General features: G+C 43.6%; 1 protein-coding gene across 7 annotated transcripts in view; it reads right to left on the minus strand.

Moving 5' to 3' along the window:
• MIB2 (mindbomb E3 ubiquitin protein ligase 2) overlaps positions 1 to 18,122 on the minus strand; it is an 86,349-nt gene extending 68,227 nt beyond the window's left edge. Inside the window, exons 1-5 of one of the 7 annotated variants that reach the window (XM_033921378.1) lie at positions 18,017 to 18,122; positions 17,422 to 17,550; positions 6,928 to 6,988; positions 6,422 to 6,489; positions 5,166 to 5,292 (exon numbers count right to left, since the gene is read on the minus strand). The gene's annotated coding sequence lies outside the window, so the exon portion shown is untranslated. Of the gene's footprint in view, positions 1 to 5,165; positions 5,293 to 6,421; positions 6,490 to 6,927; positions 6,989 to 12,230; positions 12,502 to 17,421; positions 17,977 to 18,016 lie in introns of those variants that run through there. The other 6 variants (XM_033921379.1, XM_033921372.1, XM_033921374.1 and 3 more) reach the window with 6 other exon arrangements.
• Positions 18,123 to 18,194: the final 72 nt, after the last annotated feature.

Below are 18,194 nucleotides of genomic sequence, written 5' to 3' on the forward strand. Positions count from 1 at the left end.
AGCTTAGAGGTTTAATATATGCTTTCAAATGTGTAATTAGAGGTTACATCATCATATACGATTTGTAGAGATAGTAACCTAAGAATATAGCTCCAGGTTTGGAAGGGTTGAAGCAGCTTCCCAATGAGAGAACTCCCTCTTGAATGTCCAAAAGAGAGACAGCTTTGTGAACTTCTGGCTATCTACAGAAGTTTAGTCATTTTTTTTTCCTCGCAACTTCACTGACTCAGTTATTTAACAGTAAGAATGGACTCCTGAGTAGAAACTCTCAGACTGTCAGCTAGTGTTTATTTTATGACAGCACAAGACACATAACCCTTTTACATGAGGGGTCCACAAAGTCAATTTTCCTTCATTCATAAGAGTAATAAGTTTTACATAGAATTGTCCCCCAAAGAAAGGTAGAATTAGCCTGATTGGCCCAAGCTCCTAAGACCCTCCTATAGCGGGAGGGGCCTTAGGCGCCTGGACCAATCAGGCCCTAGGATCCTGTGGGTTGAGCAGGGGAGGGTCAGGCCCGCCTCATTTGGACGGAGGCGGGCCTGCTGGCCGGACGTGTGAGGAGCTGTCCAGTCCAACTTGAAAGTAAGACCAAGGGGGGTTCCAGGCTGTGGGGGGTTCGTTGGGGGGGGGTCTGGCAGGAGGGGTTGGGCACCCTCCTGCCGGCGATCTTAGGGGCAGCTGTTGGGGGGCCGGCAGGAGGAGTTGGGCACCCTCCTGCCGGCAATCTTAGGGGGGCCAGCAGGAAGGGTTGGGTACCCTCCTGCCGCAATCTTCGGGAGGACCGTTGGGGGAGGTCGGCAGGAGGGGTTGGGTACCTTCCTGCCGGCGATCATCGGGGGGGGGGGCAGGTTCTGTTGGCAGGAGGGGTTGGGCACCCTCCTGCCGTGATCACTGGGGGGAGGGGAAACTTGCAGCTGTAGCTGCGGCAGCTATACTAATCACGGCAGGGAGATCCTTGCCGCGATTAAGTACAGCGGCCGCATCTACTTACCATGTAGGCCAGCATTTTGGTAGCCTACATTGTAAGCGTCTCCCGTTCTGCTAGGGAGATGCGGAGGGCCGCCTAGGTTCACTTAAGGCTACTGCCTAGCCTTAGGCAAGCTTAAGCGGGCTTGTGGGCCTCTCTAGGCTCCCTGGAGGCGCCTTCAATATAGGCAGCCTGCCTGGGGAGCTTTTTTTTTTTTTTTAGAAAAAGTGCCTCCGAATTGGCTGATTAGACAGCTGTAGGACGCCTACAGCTGCCTACAATCGAGAACACTTTGCAGAATCAGGGCCAAAATGTCCAAAGGTCAGGACTGCTTCTTTTATTGTGATAACTGATAAGAGAATTAAATAGTCCAGAAGGCCATTCTGGGGTTTCCCACTCATTATCTGGGTTTTAGTTTTAACTAGGGCTCACTGAAGCCTCTCTCGTAGTCAATTTCTTTCATATTCACAAATGTCTGACACCCCCTTTTCCATATTTAGAAGAGCAGCTTTACCTGACAAAGCTATTATCAAGGATGCAAGAAAAATCCAGAAGAGACTGATGAAAGCATTCATTTTGTAAATAAATGCAGTGCAGTGAATAAAGAATTTACACCCTAAAAGTAAATACTACATCCTGAGCAAGAGGTAGCACTCAGAAAAGTAAAGCTTTGCTCAATTAATACTTATCAGCAGAAGGGCAAAGACTATTTTATACAGAAACAGGTTAAGTACTATTATAACACAGTAGTTGCCAGCAGAAACAATAGGACCACGCAGTCTGCTCAGCTAGTCCTGTTTCACTGTAAGGATTTATCCCAGCTGTCAGCCACATAGTTTGACTACTTGTAAGCATCTCTTCTTATTCAGGTCCATTTCTCTTGTCATCCTCATCTATAATCAACCATTCTGGGTGAAGGAATGTACAAAATTTCCCACTTAGGTTAACACCCAGCACCCTCCCATCCTATACTATAGCAAAGTCCCTCCTTGAGGGCCGCAATCCAGTCGGGTTTTCAGGATTTCCCCAATTAATATGCATGAGATCTATGTGCATGCACTGCTTTCAATGCATATTCAATGGGGAAATCCTGAAAACCCGACTGGATTGCGGCCCTCAAGGAGGGACTTTGAGATCCCTGCAATAGCACAAAGCTTTGTGTAATAGTCAAAATCGGTTCTCAATACTGAACAGCTGTTCCCTGGTTTGGGTGATGGGTAAAGAATATCTTTAGGGAGTGTTGATGCAAACAGGCAGCACAGGAAGAGACAGGAGCTCCTAGAGCAAATAGCATATTTGCAGAAACAACTTGAGGTCAATCAGGATAAAACTACTTATATGTTATGGAAAAGGTATCACTGAGTTAAAGATTTACAGATAAGTTATTTAACTACTAGTTTTTTAGCCCATTACATTAACGGATGCTAGTAAAGCCTCCTTCCCTAAAATGTCCCCTATGGAATTGGCAGTGGAGGAGAAGGGTAAATCTAAGAGTAGCTTATCTGAAGAACGGAATATGCTCTGTGCGCTGGCGAACATTTAAAGAGGTATGCAGAGAGGAGAAGGCGTGCCGGCGGCCCCCACAAAGACCTCCCCCTGCCTGCTGTTTGTCTGGCTCTTTGTTTTGATCTGCGCAAAGATTTCAAGCCGGTTTGTCTGTGTATGGGGCTTTTTTTTAAAAAAACGGTCACTTTTTCGGTGGGAAGAATAAAGCCGAAGTTGGTGACCTGATGTAGCCATTTTGACATTTATAGATGGTCCCTGCTCCAAAGAGCTTATAATCTAACTTAGAAATACAGACATGACATATAGGGTTGGGGATGCACCAGATGCATACTTGTAGCACCTCATCTCCATATGCAACTTCCCCATCCAGCTAGCTATTTTCCACCTGCTAGCTCTCATTAGCCAGGAAGAGGGAAGTAGTCATTCCCCAATCCCTGCCCCTACTCCTATGTAGGCATCAAAATACACGATATCTTCATTAACAGAGGAGCACAGATGAAAGAACTGGAAACTGGCCTTGAATATGTATCTAAAAATGACTTTCCCATTGGAGGCTTATTTTGTAAGGATCTGTTTAACCCCCTTCCCCACCCCTACCGTTTTTCTTACTCAATCGTCCTTGCCTTCCCCTCCCCCACAACAAAATCCACTGCAAAACACTTGTGGTCTCCCTCCGCGCCGAACTACCTGCTTCTGCTGGTTCTCCGCGGTCAGGTTGGTGTTATAATCCCAGCTGGCGGACACGCTCTTGAACATGATAATTTCGGTCGTACTGTGCAGGGGCCATACTGGGCAGGGGCCGTCTCAACGGCAGGACTCTACGATCGCTCCCTCCGCCGCCATCCGTGTCTTCTTCAGACCATCCTGGCCCGACGTCTGGAGTTCGACAAGAAAAAGCTTGCAATTCTGACACATCTCGCTGAAGTAATGGCTACAGGAAAAACCACCTTCAAAGTAAGGTCTTTTATTGTGCAAGAACTCAAACGGAGGACGAACCAACATTGCCAGGATTAAATTGAGATTCCAAGCTGGAACTGAAGGGCGTATCGGCAGCCAAAGCAACTTCACTGCTCTTAAGAAAAGGATGACAGCAGGGAGAAAAGACAACTTCCATCCTTGCACTAAACCTCTAAAGAACGTCAAGCCCAAAACATGAACCCGTAAGGAGGACCAGGCAAGGCTCCTCTCTAAGCCATCCTGCAAAAAATCCAGATGGGAGATAAAGATGCGCAAAGAGGAAACACCACACAAATAGAATACCAATCCTCAAAGAGGCACCAGATGTGCACATAGGCACGGGAAGTCAAAAACTGTTGAGATCACCTTATCCAAATATCCTTTTCTGTTTAGGCGCTCCTTTTCAAGAGAGAGGGACACTAAATAGAATTTTTACTAATGAAAATCAAGAGAGATTATTTTGAGTTTGGGAATAGGGTTGGACAATTATTGGTATGGTAGCTTATTCAGAAAACACTACTGCTGCCTCCGCCATTTTGTATCTTGAATGCCAGAGAAGTGACTTTAGTAAACAATTGCTTCAGAACATAGCATTGGTGTTGCCTGGCCTCCCAGATGATTCTGGTCCCAATTAATAAATATCTATAATAATAAAACCCTAGAGCGCGAATGCACTCTTGAAAATTCATGATTCCTGGCGCCGTGAGGTGTGCTTCTGTGGCAGTATTCTATTTGACACCTCATGGCGCTTGCAGAGGCTGGAGGCGCGTGTGGTGGCTGAAGGCGCGCGACTGTGCTCTCTCCCTGCCCGCGTCCTCGGCAGGGAACACACCTCCCGCCCTCACATGCCGCCACCACTGCTGCCGCCGCTGATCCTCCTCTTCAGAGCAGCCTGCGATCGTGGCTGGCTTTAAAGAACCTCGCAGGCCGCTCTCCAACCTCAGTAGCACACTCTCTCTGACGCATGGGATCGCGTCAGAGGGAATGTGCTACCGAGTTGGAGAGCGGCCTGCTAGGTTCGCTAAAGCCAGCCACCACGATCACAGGCTGCTTTGAAGAGGAGCAGGCCAGAAGACGCCGGGATGGAGGGAGGGTAAGAAGGGGATCAATACCGGGAGTCAGGGGGAAAGGGAAAGGGGGCTGCTTTAGGGGGGAGGTGTGCTGGGGCAGACAGCTTTGCTCTGGGGGGAAGACAGAAGGGGCCATGGAGAGACAGGGAGAGGGAAAGGGGGCTGCTTTGGGGGAAGGGGTGTGCTGGGGGGAGACAGAAGGGGCCATGGAGAGATAGGGAGAGGGAAAGGGGGCTGCTTTGGGGGGAGGTGTGCTGGGGACAGACAGCTTTGCTCTGGGGAGGAAGACAGAAGAGGGCCATGGAGAGACAGTTAGGGAGAGGGAAAGGGGGCTGCTTTGGGGGGGAGGTGTGTGCTGGGGGCAGACAGCTTTGCTCGGGGTGGGGGGGGGAAACAGAAGGATACAGACAGCGGCCAAGGAGAGAGAGATAAAGAAACACAGACAGACAGACACAACATCTATTCTAGCACCCGTTAATGTAACGGGCTTAAAGACTAGTTGTTTATATATAGGAGTTATCCATATTCTGGTTAACTACACATTAGGTAGTTTGAGGGCCAGGGACTGTCAAATTCAGTCTGCAAGGTCCAAAACCCAGCCTGTTTTTCAGATTTCCACAATGAATATTTATTGCATACAAACAGGTCTCATACATACTCACTTTTGAAATCTTGAAAGCCAGGCTGGGAAGTGGACCTCTGGCCTAGATGACTCATTAACCCCATGTTACTTATCTTTACAGCACACACAGTCAGAGAGACGTCAAGGCAGGGTTACATTGAATCAACCTAAGCCAAACAGATTCAATAACTTAACATTCAAATGTTCTAGGGTACCATCGTGATGAAAAGGTTACTAAAAGACACCCTAACACAAACGTTTTACTGGCAAGCGAGGTACAAATTTTATAAAATGATAGTATCTGTGCAAGCAGAGCCCAGGAAGGCACAGATGCTTTGCTTTCTGCTTTGAAAAAGTGCCAGTTGCTGGTTGAGCAGACTGAAGTAGGTCACTGAAACCCGCAGATTTCATGCAGTAGATAAATGCTCTTAAAATATTCTGTACTCTGCCTCCTGCTGCTCTCAGGCTACTGCTGTTTAAGTGTCTTGGAGCCTGCACTTAAACAAAGTAGCCAGCGATGTTAACTTTCTCTTGCTTTGCACTCATTTCCCACTCCATGGTACAGTGGTTAGTAACCCTATGTAATATTTATCTTGCAAATACTAATAAAAAAATATCCTTGTCCTGGTCTTCTCCATTTTACTCAATTAAGATTTGCAAAGTGGGCATATGACTGACCTCTCCATGTAACTGATCTATTAAACATGCTACCACTGGCTGAGAATGTTTGAATAGCAACTCTGGTTCAAAAGCAAGTCAGAGTATGCGAGGCCTGTTTTCACAATCTGTAATCCTAGTGAGGAATTCAAATTTTCTGGACGAATTGCTAGGCTGTTACAGTTTTATCCTAGAGTGTGTTATTAAGAAGCGTGATGACCTTCGTGTAATACTTGATTACCCATCCGTGCCACTGGATTTCTACCTTGAATGTTCCCGCTGAAAGAGCTACAGCTTTTGCAGCTGTCATCCACACAGGCTGCACGCATGGCAGCTATTCTGCCTCTTGTTATAACCTGGCTGACTAAATGTTCACACATCTCTGCTCTTTAGCACCTAGGCAAAAGATCTAAGCTGAAGGGTGAAAGTCTGCACATGTATGAAGCTGGACTTACAGTGTAGGGCAGAGGTTCATTATCTGAATCGCATAAAAGTGACTGCTCTAGAAAATTTCAACTTACTCTGTCTTCCCCGTGGAATAACTTTTTTGTTTTATGATTAGTCTAATGACTTTAAAACCACCCTTCAGTAAAACATCAGAACGGTTAACACAATAAAACAATAAAGTTTGTAACTTACCTGGTGAGGTATGTGAATCCAATGTGAGAAACGAATAAATGGGCAGCTCTTGCTACATTTCCGAAATACTACAAAGCAGCAAAGGCAGAGAAACCGATGAGAAAGAACACAGCACAACCACTGAAGTGCAAAGTTCCAAATTTGGAGACCAATACAACAAACTAGAAAGAGGACATGAGCCTCCCTTCCCCAAAGGGCTTATAACTAACAGTTAAGGGTTATTATCATCACTAAACTCATTTCTCCACAGATACAGACTAGGAGAAAAGTCTTAGGAATCAGATCCTGAGCGGTCTATAGACTAAAATTCTCCCGTTTTGAGTCTATGGGGAAAATGCTTCATATATCCAGCTATAGTAATTTGATAAGAAAATCCCTATTATCCATCTATAGATGTTCATTCTTAAAATTGTTAGGTTTTATATATGTATATATAATTTTTAAAATACTGTACATCAACTGTGCACTGATCCTGCTCCCCCTCACCTTTTATACAGCTCACTCACCTCACTTTAGCCACTTGTTTGCAGGTATCATCCACAATGCAAACCTTGTGTCTGCTGAGCCCTGAGAGGATCAACATACAAATAACGAGTAAGTTCTACATCTATCGTAACTGATCGTATCATATAATCATTCCTTTCCTGCGATAACTGAGTTTTTGCCCTATTCAGTGATAACTGAGTTACAGTCAACCAAGCCTGTATGGTTTGAATACATAACATCTCAAAATTCAATATATCATTAACAAAAACTGCAAATCAGTATAAGGATGATAGTGAACATCCAATGCTGTTAATTCATTACATATACTGGCTGCAAATAGGGAAGCAAGTTAATAACAATTAACTCTGTGATTAATGCATTAATTTATAATCACATTGCAGCATCTCCTGTTTCCTCCAAACATCTCTTCTGCTCTTTTCCACTCCCAAACTCTGTCCTTGGTGCAATCCAGCATCTTTTCCCCCACCCACAATTCAACCTCATCAGCCCCCTGCACCAGTCTACCTTAAAGAAGGTCTTCTGTTGCTCCATAGCAGAAGCAGTACTGCACATTTGCTACCTGCAGCCTGGTCTAAAGCTTTCCCTCTGATTGGTTCTGCCCATGCAGAAACAGGAAGTGATGTCAGAGAAAGTGGGATGGGCCAGAGGGAAAGCTTCAGAGCAGGCCACTGCTGGGGACCAATAGAATATTATTACTGAGTTGAATTCCCACAACAGCTCCTTGTGATCTTGGGCAAGTCACTTAACCCTCTATTGCCCCAGGTACATTAGATAGATTGTGAGCCTGCCAGGACAGACAGGGAAAAATGCTTGAATTACCTGAACAAATTCATTTAAACCGTTTTGAGCTCCCTTGGGAGAACAATATAGAAAATTGAATGAATAAATAAATAAGTGACTTGCCCAGAGTGGGAAATAAAATATAAAAATGCAGCTCTAGTTACAAATAAAATGAGTGAACAATCTGAACCCTGAGTACACCTGACATCAGCACCCAATTTGATCACCCACCAATACAACAAACTTAAAACTCTCTCAGACAAATATGATTGAAATCAGTTCAGGATATTTTATCTGTAATCCTTTAATATCTTCAGTCATGCCATTTTAATAAATCATTTATCAAGTCAAATGCCAAAGCAACATCCAATGACCCTAAAAAAGTATTGTCTTCCTCTATCAAAACCCAACTGAATTCTATCAAACACTGAAAGAGACAAGGTTTCAACTCCATGTTTAAGCCTATATCCAAATTGAAAGGGGGTCAATGATTTCTTCAATCTTAAACTCCAACCATTGTTGTAAAACCAAATATTTTCCATTACCATTTATTAAAAAAATACCAAGGAACAAATTAGGCCCAGATTCTAGAAATGGCGCCATAAGTTAGGTTGCCTAACTTAATTGATTTAATTGGTTTTAATTGGCGCAGTAATTGACCATACTATTAAAAACCAACTAAAACCTAGTTGAAAATTTAAAAAATAGGTGCTGGAATTGCATCTAAGCATAGCGCCTAACGGCACTGAAGATCAAAGTAGGCATGATTAAGGGCAGAGATAACCTTCGGCACAGTTAGCCATGATTCTCAATCAAACTTAGGCATCAGTAACATATGCCAGGGGTTTAAAGGTCTACATTACCGGCGTTAAGTTTTTCTGTAGCTACAATTCTGTTAAAGGTGCCTACACATGATTGACAAGCAAACAGCACCATTTTTGCAGTCAACGCCTGATGTAGGCGCTGTTTACAGAATCTGGTCTTAATTCTCTGTAGCCCGTTCAGTTCAAAGTGGGATTCTTTAAAAAGGAATGAACAGTCACCCTTCTCACAACCTTCAGTACAGTACCCTTTTCTAAAAGATGTTTACCAAACCAGATATTGAGCCTGTAATACCCCCATCTAAAGATTTAAACACATATGTTGAACATGATTTAAAAGGACAAGTTGAATTATTGGGGGTGGGGGATTATCAACATGGGCGACTGTTGGATTATTTTCGCACAGGGTCTCGTTGCATAAAATTATTTTCGCACAGGGTCTCGCTGCATAAAATAACCCAACAGTAGCCCCCATTGATAATTCCCCCCTTAATGTTTTAAAAACACTTCATTACTCGATTGCTCTCAACCATTTAAAATTCTGACCACAATGATTCAACCTCAATCAGTCTTAGGGAATTGTTCAAAATCAAAAGTTTTTACTATCCTCGGTATCTTATCTTGAAATGCATGGGCACATTGTGAGCAATCAAACTCTACTTTTTTGATGTTTATTAATTGAAACCAATGATTAATACAAAATAACTCTGAAAAGGGAATGGGCAGAGTTGGTTCAAAGCTCCCCCCAGTTTTGACAATTAAATTTAACAATCATGATCATCACACACAGATCCTATAAAAATACAGATTAAAAAGTGTGTGCTGTTGGTTTTTTGAGTTTGATTGACTGTCAGGATCTATTGAAGGCAAGATTCTCAAAACATTAACGCCGTCGCTAATGAGCCCACCGGTGGTCTTAAAAATCGCCAAGGCTTTTTCTAAGAGCGGCGTCAGCTTTTGGCGACAAAAAGCAGCAACTGGTCCAGGGATGCCGTTACAGTGCCAGCACTTGTGTTTTGACTGTGGCTAATGAAAAAAAAAAAAAAAAAAGTGTATCTACATATTTTTAGTGGAGGGTAGTAAAATCACGCTTCTTTTGAGTTTTTGGGAGAGACAAGCATGTTTTATGCGCACTTGTTAAAAGCCAACGTTTCTTCTTGAGCATGTGTATAATACCCTTGTTTTGTGTTTTTCTGGCTGTGGGTCTTAAATAAATTTTACATTAAAAACAAATTACAAGATTTACCTGAATTATAATAGCTTTTTGGAGAGAAAGGCATGTTTTATGCGCGATTGAAAAAAGTCGACGTTGCTTCTCCCCTCCTATCCCTTCCATTTGTCCAATAGTGCAACAGGAGAGTATGGCATTTTTCTGCGCATGTGCCCATCAGCGATGGGGACATTCAAATGTAGGAAATCTTTACTGCTGTCCGCTGATCTTATTTGCATGTGTGATTTTTAAAGAATATCTCGGGTTTTTAGATTCGGTATCAAAACGGCTGCGGTAGCAAACCGTTGCTTTATAATGCGGGTTTTTGAAAATCCTGGCCTTATTGTCTTGCTTTGGATCGTAGTTGTTTGCTGCTGCTCCCAAAATGTTTTTGTCCTATTCAACCACCTAGTCTTGCTTAATGGTTGGGCCATCCTAGAAATAGGATGACACTTGAAAAGAGTGAAATATTGGTTAAAAATTAAAAAACAAACAAACGTTGAATTTAAAAATGGGCTAAATCAAACTGGAAGCTCGTCTAGAGGAAACACTGCCATCCCCCTCTCCCTCCCCCCCAAAAAACCCAGCCAAATCCATTTCTATAGGAGAAGGAGTTCCAGATTCTCTAGTGCAGTGGTTCTCAACCCTGTCCTGGAGGACCACCAGGCCAATCGGGTTTTCAGGATAGAGCTAATGAATATGCATGGAGCAGATTTGCATGCCTCTTACTTCCATTATATGCAAATCTCTCTCATGCATATTCATTAGGGCTAGCCTGAAAACCCGATTGGCCTGGTGGTCCTCTAGGACAGGGTTGGGAACCACTGCTCTAGTGTATTGTTAGGAAAACCATAGAAACTTACAAAGAGTGAAAAAATAGCAGTTATGGAATTTTACCTTTTAGAAACTTCCTTGCTCCATGCTCTGCTCTTCCAAATTGCTCCCAAACTACCTCCTGCAACTGTCCCACCACCTTGTATTCTGCTCTCACCCTCCTAAAACCACCTTCCACCCTGTAAATTGCTCAGCTCAAAAAAAACCACAAAAAAACTCAAAACCTACCCACCTGCAACTTACAGACCATTCTTCAAACTGCTCCAACTCTAAAAACTACCCCCTGCAATTGCCCCACCCTAAAACTAACCCTCACAGCCTACTTTGCTACTAGTGCCCCCACCATCCCACAAACTTCCACAACCCCAACTAGTCCACCCCTAACAACATATCTCCATGCATCATCGACTTGCAAACTGACCTCATCCCCCAAAACTAGCCCCCTGAAACTGCTCCACCACTTCCAAACTACCCCTTTCAACTGTCCACCCTCCCAAAAACTACCTCCTGCAACTGCCCCACCATCCCCCAGACTGGTCCTATGCCCAAAAATCATCTTTTCTGCAACTACACAACTACAACCTGCAAACTGCTCCTTCAAGCATTCACAGAGGGGTTAGAAAATACTCCATGAGACATGATCTACAGTCTTTCCCCCATTTGTATGGTCCAAAAATGACCTAAAGCTTGATTTTATATTGCAAGCTATGTTATAATGGAGCAGTTCATAAAAATACACAATTTTCAAATAACATTAAAATATAGAAGGCATTAAACTGTCCTTTCTATATAAAACAGAAAACTACTGCCTGTTTGATCAAGTACAATAAATACTGAAATGCGAAAAATCATTTGTAGAGTTTTCTAAGTTAACAATTTTTGCTTCAGAATTTCAGTTAGAGTGACCAAATGGCAGCAAAAATTCAGGAAAGAGAAAAAAAAATGTCCAATACCAGAAAACAAGGGGTTTCAGCACCTTTAGTAAAAGCCTCATGGTTAGGCTTAATGAACACAAAAGGGTTAAGTAAATGTATTTAGTACATGACACCAGCTGATCACAAAGAGTAAACGCTTGCAATTCGTCAGTGGATTCACATCAGTTTTCAAATACATAACTTTACAATCTCCTCTTGCCTTAGCTAATGTTCCCCGTTCATTTTATTTCAACCATTGTTTAAAGAGAAACCGCTTTTACGCATAAATATACCTCATCACTAGGACCAGATGCGCTAAGCCAATTTCGCCATAGTTACAAAATGGGGAAACCCCCTTTGGTACTCAAAAGAGCAGCCGCATGCGCTGGCAAGTTTCTTTGTTGCCGAATGTGGCAAAAAGAAAAAGGGGGGGTTTCCAACCGGGACCTGTCACACTTTGGTTCCAGGAAGGGCAACGCTCTCTCAGTCTCTCCCCCGAAATGCAGATCATGCGCCAAACATTAAGGACGTGCGTACAAAGCAGCAGTTCGCCTCGAACGATTTGGGGAATTCCCAGTTAAGGTAGAATCGACAACACAGGAAAAAAAGCAGTCGGTCAATCTCCATTTGTACGTCAAGGAAGCCAGTGGGTTCCTCCTGAACCGCTGCTAGTAAACAAAGATCTGGAATCTGCTCAGCTGGACCTAGCTCCCCCCCCCCCCCCCCCCCCCGCGAGCACCTACCGATCCTTTTCATTCCGCTCTCTCAATACGTTCGATGCACGTACGCATCATTCCGAATATAAAACAGCAAGCGAGCAATGGAGCGGAGAACTCCCGTCCCTTACACCAGCCGCTGAGCCTCCCAGCGACAGCCACGCCTCTCCTTTCTTTTCCGATAAAGCGGAAACTGAGAGGCAGATTTCGCCCAGAAGCTTTTCTTTCATTTTCTTTTTCCAAATTCGATGTTGCCTAGCTGGAGAACGAAGAGGGAGCACGCTGCGATTGCGGCGGCGTACATGTAATACTGGGCGGGCAGCCAGCCAGCCAGAGGGAAGGATGTCACTTTCCAGGACTCCTGAAGGGGCAGGAGAACCGCCTACAAATGGGTCATGGACCTCTAACAACCTATCAAAAGTGAGGTTAAGGCACCCCCTGTCAATCCCCTGCCAAAGACCACAGAATTAAGCTAAGTGACACGCTTAAAAATTATCTTTAAAATGTGAATATTTTTAAAGTATACAATAGTTAAGAAAAAATCTATGAAAAACTATAACATAAACGATCCAGTGACGATTTGACACGTAAAGCTTGGAGCAATGAGATTGGTTTGAGCTTCAAGTGGTGCCGCTGAGGATCGGGGTAAAAGTTTACCAATATTCCAGGGTACTAAGGGTTGACTTAGGCTTGCGTCACCCTTTGACTTGAACAAAAATTCTAAACACCTCTGGCTTGAAGTATTTTTTTAAATTGTTCATAGTTTCTTCAGAGTATAAAAAGCTCTTTTATATTACCCAGTGAACATGACTATGGAATGTTAGTAAATTATCCATCTCAACTCCTTTTTTTTTGAGTGAAGAAGGGAATTGATATTACATTACATTAGTGATTTCTATTCCGCCATTACCTTGTGGTTCAAGGCGGATTACATAAGAGCTGTCATGAAGTTACGAAATATACAGGCGGATTACATAAGAATTATCGTGAGATTAGGTAATACATGATGGGTAATTTGAACATTATAGATTTGATAAGGAGTAGATAGTATAGTAGGTGGAGCTTGGGAAGGATCTGGTCATGTTAAATAGGTTTTATGTATTTTTTGAAGAGTAGGGTTTTTGTTTCTTTTTTGAAGGTTTTGTAGTCTGTGGTTGAAGACAGCAGATTGGTGAGTTGTCTGTCTAGTTTTGCTGCTCTGGTGGCCATTAGGTTGTCATACAGTTTTCTTCGTTTGACATTTTTGGTTGGCGGGTGTGTGAATAATGAGTGGGTTCTCCTGTGTCTGTTTGAGGTGGATTGAGTTAGTCGGTTGTTCCAGTAGGTTGGGCTGTCTCCATTTATAGCTTTGAAAAGAAGGCAATAGAATTTGAAGTGTACTCTTGCTTGTTTTGGGAGCCCTGTGTAGCAGAAACCAAAGCACGCTGTCAACATATGAGCCCATACTCCCATCAGCTGTACCTGAAGCTCAAACCCCACTAGCCTCTGTCACTCATCCCCTTTTCCACCCCAATTCTGTCTTTACTCAGGCTGTCTCTCACTCCTACCTCCCCCACTTGTCCTTAGCCAGTGTCTCACTCATTCCTTATGTCCTCATGTCTGTCTCTCTCTCTCATCCTGTCTTTCTTACAAACCCCAGCTGGTCCTCAGCAGTCTCAGCCCCCTCATGCCTGTTACTCCCACTCAGGTAACCAGCCTTAGCCGGCTGATGAACACTTAGTCACCCTCTTCCCCTCACTATTTACTGTTGCTAATGTTTCCTGTTTTTTTTATACCAAATGGCTGAATTCTCAGCAGCTTCAGCCACATGATACAGGAACAGCCTGTTGATAGTGCTGTTTCCAGTCTCCTGTGTACTTACTTTCCTTTTGAAAATTAACCCAAAGGATCTGCACACTTTCCTTTTGAAAATTACTTCATGGAGAATACATGCCCAAAATTACAACCCTCTATAGCAGGGGTAGGGAACTCCGGTCCTCGAGAGGCGTCTTCCAGTCGGGTTTTCAGGATTTCCCCAATGAATATGCATTGAAAGCAGTGCATGCAAATAGATCTCATGCATATTCATTGGGGAAATCCTGAAAATCCTACTGGAAGACGGCTCTCGAGGACCGGAGTTCCCTACCCCTACTCTATAGTGTGCACAGATTGGCTAGTTTATTCTGTACGCGTTTTACAAATATGTAACCCTCCAACTCCACCACTAGGAGGACTTCTACTCAGGTCACAATCTTATGTGTGTGCGCATACTAATTTTTCTGAATATTCTTTAGAACAGTGGTTCCCAAACCTGTCCTGGAGGACCCCCAGGCCAGTCGGATTTTCAGAATAACCCTAATGAATATGCATGAGAGCGATCTGCATATAATGGAGGTGCCAGGCATGCAAATCTGCTCCATGCATATTCATTAGGGCTATCCTGAAAACCCGACTGGCCTGGGGGTCCTCCAGGACAGGTTTGGGAACCACTGCTTTAGAAAAAGGCTTTCTGCCTGTAGAACACCTTTACCCACAGACATGTCTTTTCAGTTATCCCCTTGAGGAGCAATTCTACAACTGGGCATCTCCATTTAACCACTCCTGAGGATGTGTGGCAAAAGCCTATTTTAGAATGGCATCTGGATACCCAGATTTCTTTACAGAATACTAGCATAACCCTGCATTAGTAAGCCTTAACATTTATGCATCTGCAGCTACACCTGCCATAGACTTGGTGTAACTGCAGCATGTAAATGTGGCTTTGATGCGGTTAGCTTACAGTATTCAGTAAGTTATGCACATAAGTAAGATCCCCACTTTGCGCCCACCTATGTACATGTCCCCTTTGCATTTACATGCTATACCACTTACACGCATTGTTGCATATTAGCACTTGGGGACCTCTGCTAGCATTTTTGTGGTTACGTGTGATTTTATACATTTATGTGCACAAGAAGTACATAAATATGGGCACCTAGATTACAGAAGTGCCCTTATAGAGGTAGATTCCGTCAATGGCACCCGAAGTTAAGCACCAGAATGATCCCTGCTAAGTGAGTATTCTGTAAGGGAGCTCTGCACCGAGTGCCCTTTAAAGACTAGCAACTTAGTTTGCATTTTGCACCTAACTTTGAGTGCAAGCACTTAAGCCTACCAAAAGCTGGTATAAATGCTGGTGCCCAAGTAATGATACTTAGACATGCAAGTGCAGGTATTCTGTAACATTGAGCCTAGGGAATGCCCCTTTTGGAGTTGCATTGCATGTTATAGACTAGGGAGTATGGCAGATCTATGTGTAACTTCTAATTACTTCCAATTAAATGTTTGTTAAAACCATTGATTTTTAACTTTCTTTATTGCATTTTTAACCCAAAACCAAAACAGACAACAAGATTACAATACATTATGCAACCTCCCTTCCTTACCCCCTCCACCGAGCAGTCATCACACATTCTAAAAGGCTAGGTAACAGAGTCACTTGATCTGTCCAAAGCCATTGATTATTAACATCTAATTAGTTTACGTGCAGATCTGTGATCTGTACCCAGATTTGGGTGACCAATACAGAATCCGTCTGAATGTACGTATTTATTGTTTGTTTCTTAATATGACTGCATATTTAGATTTGGTTTTCCCTTATATATTTTCATTATATGAACTGCTTAGATTTTAACCTTGGTTTTATATTTGTGGTATATCAATTAAATTGAACTTGGAACTTTGAGAACAAGCTGGGAGAGTTCTCCTAGTTCATATTAGACAGAATAGTTCACAAATTGATTGCGCTATCAAGGGTGTGTAAATTACCGTACTCTTTTTGGAAATGAAATACTTATACATTTTAGATAAAAGGATTTTAATAAATTTCCCCACCCAAATTTCATCTGCATAACTTCTACCTTCTTGTGCCTTTACGGGTCCCACTTAGGCAGACTCTAAATGAGTTATCGTTTCTTTATTTTCTGAGCATCTAATGAATGGAGGGAGATAAGCAATGTTGGTCAAGTTTTTAAGGATGTCCATAAAGGTTATGTATGATATTTTGCATGTACTAAGACAGTGAATGCAAATACATAATTTGATTAGTTAGTAATACTTGAGGACCGGAAAGAAGCTTTATGATACTTCTCTGTCACTCAATTCCAGGAGAGATATTTGAGGCCAGTTCTGAACTATGGGACCTACAGCTCTATTTTCAATGGGTAGGCCAAAAGGTCTCTCTCCTGGAACCAAGTAACTTGGCAGCCTTGCGTTACTTACAGTTAGTTAAGTACAGAAACAAATCTACTGATGGCAATTTAGAAAATGGCAAGGCACAAAAAAAGAGCTTTCTGAATAAATTGGGGGGAAAAAAAGCTAAAAATGTTATATTTAGCAAAGACAGTAAGAAAGACTATTGCAGGGAAAAGAGGCAAAGTACAGAGATGACAAAAAATGTCAGGTAAGGCAATTCAGGACCCAAAATGCAATGAAGGAAGAGCTTTCAGAACCTACCCTACTTACCCATAGCTAATCAGATATTCAGGACAACCATAATCGGGCATGAAAAATATTGCTTATACTGTACTTAAGTCAGATTTTCAAATATTTCCAGTATGTGTGACTGTATTCAATGAGAAGATACTGAAAACATGACAGGCAATACTGCATAGGATCACTACTAGGCCAAGTTGGGACGCCTGCAAGTTGCAGGATATTAAACTGACAGCCCAAGGAGACCATGAAGCAGGGTATTGTAAAACAATTCAACAAAACTTTGTAGATCTTGGAAGCTTAGACAAACAAAAGGCAGATTAAGATAGGGGAGGGCAAAATGAAAAGGGTACAACTGCTGCAAGACAAAAGAGGTTTGAGGAAAACTACTGGCAGATGTTCATCTCATCAGCCTAATCCTGAGAGGCAGAGACAACAAAACCTAACATGCTTTGTAGTGGATCAGTATTTCTTTTGCAAGGAGACAGGTATACCTTACACAGGTGGTATATATCAGTGGTTCCCAGCCCAGGCCAATCGGGTTTTCAGGCTAGCCCTAATGAATATGCATGAAGCAGATTTGCATGCCTGTCACTTCCATTATATGCAAATCTCTCCCATGCATATTCATTAGGGCTAGCCTGAAAACCCGAATGGCCTGGTGGTCCTCCAGGACAGGGTTGGGAGCCACTGGTATTCATCACAATGCTTCAAACAAACATCAGATAACATGCTATACAATGGTCAAGAGCAAGCACCCTCTTACCTTTAAAGTAGAAGGAAAACCCCCCAAAGAAACCAGCAACGTTCTGAAGTTCTCATTTGATCACAGTTTCTGTTCATGGGCAGATTTCCGGTGTAAAACAGAAAGTGATGTAAAGTTAACTAAAGCCCCCTTAAAAAAAAAAAAAAAAAGCTATATAGGGTAATCAAGGAAACATTTCAGTTTGAAGACAGACAGTGGATGTCGTCCTGCAGGCAAACCAGGCAATAGTCGGCTTTTAAAGGTTTGCTAAGAGGATCCCGCACTATTATCTCTTTCCACAAGTTACAAACTGAAATGAAGACCCCGAAATAAAAAAAGGGGAAGAAGCGTGCCGACAGACATCCGGGGCTGACAACGGAGAACGAGCGTCCCGCGGCCCAAGCCACGCCCACGCCCCGTATTGCCCCCCTCAGGGCAACCTCTTCACACGGGAAACCCGCTGACTGGAAGCAGCAACGAACGCGGCGCCCCACCTGCCCCCCGGCAACCCCCGCCTTCTTTTCAGGAGGAAGAGACTCGGAACCAGCCCTCCAAAACCGAGAGCCAGCCCCGCGCCCGCCACCCAAGCGCGGGCCCTGCCAGAGCGCTCACTCACCGGCCCAAAAGTCCTGCCGCTCGCACTCTTCCCCTCTCGAGGTCACACACGCAGCGGCTCCCCGAGGCTAGCGGGAATTGTAGTCCCGCCCCGGCGTTCGCTCTATGGGTAAGCGCGGCCGCCGGAACTACAGCTCCCGACGTGCCTCGCGCAAGAAAGTCGGTCGGGGGAGGGGGTG

The sequence above is a fragment of the Geotrypetes seraphini genome, chromosome 15 (genome assembly GCF_902459505.1).
Source record: "Geotrypetes seraphini chromosome 15, aGeoSer1.1, whole genome shotgun sequence".
Classification (NCBI taxonomy): domain Eukaryota; kingdom Metazoa; phylum Chordata; class Amphibia; order Gymnophiona; family Dermophiidae; genus Geotrypetes; species Geotrypetes seraphini.